We start from the raw sequence: 5,770 nt of genomic DNA on the forward strand, positions 1-5,770 counted from the left end.
AGGAGAACGGGGCCAGAAAGTACATCTAAGTAAAAAGAGAAAGAATAAGAGGTCCCCTTGCTGAAGGTTCAGCGCATAGGATAGCTGGTACGTCCTGCGGAGGTTTCAGAACACACAGAAAGCTCCCCTTCACCGGTGGTTAATGATCTTTCAGTGTTCTTCCCTCGACTAGAAATCCCAAACAGGTTTCAAAAGGGTTCAGTCAAACTGACGTTTTTCTGGGAAGGACAGCTGGAGCCGGAAACTGCCCAGCCAGAGCCCACACTGCCAGGCAACCTGGCCAGGCTGGGGCAGTGCTTGGCTACCACCGACAGCCTGGTTGGCAGGAATAGGGGACAGCAATGGAAGTCTCCTCCCCTCCAGCCTAGGGATCCCTGACCACACCCAGAGCCTGTCCCTGAAAGTCTGGGAGGAGAGGCTCCAGGAGCCCCGCAGCCTTAGCCACATCGGCAGGGAAAGGCAACAAGGAAGGGAAGAGCAACCCAGGATCGCAGCCCAGAGCCTGGCTTCCTCCAGCCAGCAGCTGGGGAGAGGCGGGGCTGGGGGCGGGGCGGATGTGGGGGCGGAGCCATCGGGGCGGGCCAGTAGTGGGAGATGGTGGGGGCAGTTCCCTCCCAGCCCCACCCCTTGGCCTCAGATGCCGCAACTCGGGCCTTGCAACTCGGGCTTTGGAACCGCCACCTGACCAAAACTGTGATTGGGGTATGAATCTCTGCAGCTGCCTTGAAGGTCAGAAGCAGGCTGGGTCTAGGGCCGAGGGAAGGCCTAACACTCCTGGGTCTCTGCTCGCCCCCTCCCCAACTATCTTCTCTAGTGCCCGCTCCACACGGAAGCCAGAGGGCTTTTTCTCAATTGCTATTAAGTGAAGTCGGAGAAGGCAATGGCAACCCACTCCAGTACTCTTGCCTGGGAAATCCTATGGATGGAGGAGCCTGGTGGGCTACAGTCCATGGGGTCGTGAAGAGTCGGACACGACTGAGCAACTTCACTTTCACTTTTCACTTTCCTGCACTGGAGAAGGAAATGGCAACCCATTCCAGTGTTCTTGCCTGGAGAATCCCAGGGACTGAGGAGCCTGGTGGGCTGCAGTCTATGGGGTCACCCAGAGTCGGACACGACTGAAGCGACTTAGCAGCAGCATTAAGTGAAGTTGCTCAGTCGTGTCCGACTGTTTGCAACCCCATGGACTTTAGCCTACCACGCTCCTCCGTCCGTGGAATTTTCCAGGCAAGAGTACTGGAGTGGGTTGCCATTTCCTTCTCCAGTGTATCTTGCCAACCCAGGGATCGAACCCCGGTCTTCCGCATTGCGGGCAGACGCTTCACCATCTGAGCCATCAGGGAAGCCCCTAAAGCTTCATTTGCTTTGAAGGCAGAGACTTCGCCTCCCACTTCCTCCCCTCCCCCGCTCCCCCAACACACAATCTGATTCCTCCCCTACCCCCTACTCAACTGTTTGACCTTCCACCATCAAGACTGAACTATCCCCAGATACATCTGCATGGCCTTGCTACAAACCAGTCAGTACACTTGGAATAGCATTCCCACCCTTTGGTTGTTGTTTAGTGACTAAGTCCTGTCCCACTCTTTGAGACCCCATGGACTATAGCCCTGCCAGGCTCCTCTGTCCATGGCATTTCCCCGGCAAGATTAATGGGGTGGGTTGCCATTTCCTTCTCCAGGGGATCTTCCCAACACAGGGATGGAACCCTCCTCTCTTGCACAGGGAGGCGGATTCTTTACTACTGAGCCACCTGAGAAGCCCTCCCACCCTTTATATCTAACTAATTTCAACTGATTTTTGAGACTTAGATGTCTGCTTGAGGAAAGCTTTCCTTGGCCCTCCCATCCATCATAATTGCCTGACTGCCTGTCAGTTCTGCTTCTTTCCCTTCTTCCCTACCCCCCACCAACCAGGACTGCTGGGTCGCTGCAGCATCTCCAGAGCCTAGTCCAGGCACGATGCTCAGAATGATCATAAACGCCCTGCCTGGGGGTCCTCTACCATCCTCTCAACCTCTGCCTGAATGAGAGGTTCCTGCAGTTACTTCATCTCTTAGAGCAGCAAGTTACAAACTAGAACAAGCATCAGAAACACTTTGATGTGGCTGAAGGGAGCTGATTAAAATACAGATTGCTGGGCCCCAGCCTCAGAGTTTCTGATTCAGTAGTTCTGGAGTAGGGCCTGAGAGTGTGCGTGGTATTGCAGCTGCTGGCCCAGGTACCACAGTTTAAGAATCATGTCTGACAACCTACAGACTGGGAGAAAATATTTGCAAATGATTCAGGGCTTAATTTCCAAAATATACAAACAGCTCATACAGCTCAATAAAAAAATTTAAAAATGGTCAGAAGACCTAAATAGACATTTCAGCAAAGAAGACATACACAGAGCCAATAGGCACGTGAAAAGATGCCTCACATCGCTAATTATTAGAGAAATGCAAATCAAAACTGCAAAGAGGTATTCCCTCACACCATCATCAAAAAGTCTACAAATAATAAATGCTGGAAAGGGTGTGGAGAAAAGGGACCCCTCCTACACTGCTAGTGGGAATTTAAACTGGTACAGCCACTCTTAAAAACTGTATACAGGTTCCTTTAAACACTAAAACTAGAGTTTCCATTAGATAGAGCTATCCAGAAATAGATATTGTTGGATCGAGTTATCCAGCAATCCCATTCCCAGGCATATATCAAAAAAAGCTGAAAACTCTAGTTTGAAAAGATACATACACCATTGTTCATAGCAGCCTATTTTAGCCAAGACATGGGAGCAATCTAAGTGTCCATCAACAGATGAATGGATAAATATGTGGTACATATATATATATACACACATACAATGGAATATTACTCAGCCATAGAAAATAATGAAATATTGCCAAATGCAGCAACATGGATGGACCTCAAGATTACCATGCTAAGTGAAGTCAGTTAGAGCCAAATATTAATATTATATATCACTCATATGTGGAATCTAAAAAAGTAATACAAATGAACTTATTTATAAAACAGAAACAGACTCACAGACATAGAAAACAAACTTATGGTTACCAAAGGGGAAAAGGAGGGAAGGGATAAATTAGGAGGTTGGGATTAACAGATACACACTACTATATATAAACATAAACAACAAAGATTTACTGTATAGCACAGGGAACTATATTCAAAATCTTGTAATAACCTATAATGGAAAAGAATCTGAAGAAGAGTCTGTGTATATATATATATAACCAATATATATATATGTGTATATATATATATAACCAATCACTTTGCTGTACACCTGTAACACAATATTGTAAATCAACTACACTTCAGTTTAAAAAAAAAGAATCACATCTGAGAGCATCGCTTTCTTCACTGGTAAAACAGGACAACTACTGTCTCTACTAGGTTTTGTGACAATCAAATTGAGATAATGCAAATGAAAAACTCAGCATGTTGCCTGCATCCAGTAGATGCTCAATAAGTGTTTGCAACTGCTACAGGGAATGGACAGGAGACATGCCAGGCAGGGAAAACATGAGCAGGGGCAGAGATGGGAAAGAGCCCAAGCAGGGCAGCTGGCCTGGCAGGAGAGCCAGGCCCAGCACGGTAGCCCGGGAGTCCAAGCTTGTCTCTGGAAGCAGTCGGGAGCCACACACAGTTCTAGAGCAGGGCAGTGACAGGTGGAAGCTGCATGTGGCAGCACTGAGCAGGAGGCCATTGCAAGCTCCATGTGCTGAGCACTCCTTGGCTGTTTGACCAGTCAGATTTAGCAAGTAAAAATCAAGAAGATACCATTACATTTGAATTTCAGACGCCAATGAATAACTGTTGAGTATAATGTGTTAGTTGCTCAGTCATGTCCGACTCTTTGGGACCCCGACTGTACCCCGCCAGACTCCTCTGTCCATGGAATTCTCCAGGCAAGAAAACTGGAGTGGGTAGCCATTCCCTTCTCCAGAGGATCTTCCCGACCCAGGGATTGAACCCAGTTCTCCCACATTGCAGGCAGACCCTGCATCTGAGCCATCAGGGAAGCCCCTCAAATTTAATTGATCATCCTGTATTTTTATTTGCTAAACCTGATCACTCTGGACAGACACCGTCTGCCACCCAACTCACAAGCCCGCATCTGGAGGGAGTCACTGCGGGTTTCTCTGCTTCCCTTTCCACCTTCAGCAGGGCCAGACCACCAGGAGTCGTTGAGGAGCCCACTCTTGCTTGCAGCCAGTCTTGCTGCCCATGGCAAGGGGTCACAGCTGCAGGCCTGGGTGAGTGGGTCCTCATGGCACTTCAGGGTGGGTTCACCCAGCAAGAAAGCAGTGAGGTGCAGTGAATAATCACTGGGTCTGTGACAAAGCACATACGGCTACCAAGATCCATAGAGAAGGAAGTGCCCCCCTGCACTGACGGGTTACTCAAAAGACAAACAGTGGCATACCCCCACCCACCACCACCGCTTGAGGGTACTGAGGGAGAGGAGAAAACTGCCTCTATCCTTAACCCCAGAAATGGGCAAACACAAGCATTCAAGCTGCTTGCATGCTCAAAAGATGCCTCAGAGACGGTGATGCAAACCACGAGCTAGAACAGGGTGGTCCCTGCCTTGTATAGCTCAGTTGGGTGTTAGGACAAGTCATACTACCCAAGGCTGCTTCTGTCTTCCCCCACCTCCGGAAGCATCAAATCCCAGATGATTCATGGTTCTGGAAACAAGCCTGTCGGAAATCCAATTTCTGCAACAATCTTTGTATCAACTTATTTCTCTAACAAAGAGCAATGAAAACAATGTGTGCTCCATTTTTTGAAAAATGTGCTAAACACCGTTGAACCCCTAGTGTGTGCCCTGCTCTGTGTTCAGTGTTTTATTTAACTCTGTAGTTCTCAGCCTTGGCAGCACATTACAATCACCTGGAGAGTTGTTTTTTTTTTAATTCTCGCACCCCAGGCATCAGTATTTGCCAAGGGCACAGTGATTTCAATGTGCAACCAAGGTTGAGAACCACTGATTCAGTTCATCCTGTTTAATCCAATGCAATCCTACAAGGTAGATTTTTATCTCCATCTTGCAGATGAGGAAATTGAGGCCCCCAGAGGTAGAATTACTGTGCTATCTCTAGCAACAACCCCTGTTCTCTCTCCTCTCTTCCCTCCCAGACTCCCTTGAAGGATTTCTGAAGTTTCCAGGGTTTCCCTGCTGATTATAGTGTTTATATACGATGCTTCCACAGACATGTTTGTGGCATAACTCTGCCCTCTGGCCACCCGAAATAGCTCTGCTCCCATCCCGGCTCTTCTGAGACACCAGCAGACACAGCCCGGTTTCAAGACTGACACCAAATGACTTTTGCTAAATCTAGGACAGCTGAGGTCCTTCCAGCCAGGTCCTGCCATCTCGAGTCACAGAACAACAGCAGCCACCTCTCACTCCCCACTGGCTAGTACTTTCTAAGCCTGACTGCCATTGAGTCCCATTCCTCCCAGCTTTTCCTGGGTTTTCTCTGCCTTTACAGCAAACTCCTTCACCTGCTGACCTTTCTCAGAGCATCTTCAGGGGCCGTCCATCCTCACAGGTTGTCGGAGACGTCTTTGGTCCAGGACAAGTCACGAACCACAGATGCCCAAGCCCCCGGCCCGCGGCTTGCGGGTCCATGGATACTTCGAAGCTTCGCGCACCTGGACTTTCCTGTTCTCGCGGCGCCAGCTCGGCGAGAAAGCTGGTCATCGCCTGCCCTCTGCTGGCCGGTGGAGGTATTGACCCCCCGCTTCCGCTCCACCAG

This window comes from Ovis canadensis, chromosome 13, assembly GCF_042477335.2.
Source record: "Ovis canadensis isolate MfBH-ARS-UI-01 breed Bighorn chromosome 13, ARS-UI_OviCan_v2, whole genome shotgun sequence".
Taxonomy (NCBI): Eukaryota; Metazoa; Chordata; class Mammalia; order Artiodactyla; family Bovidae; genus Ovis; species Ovis canadensis.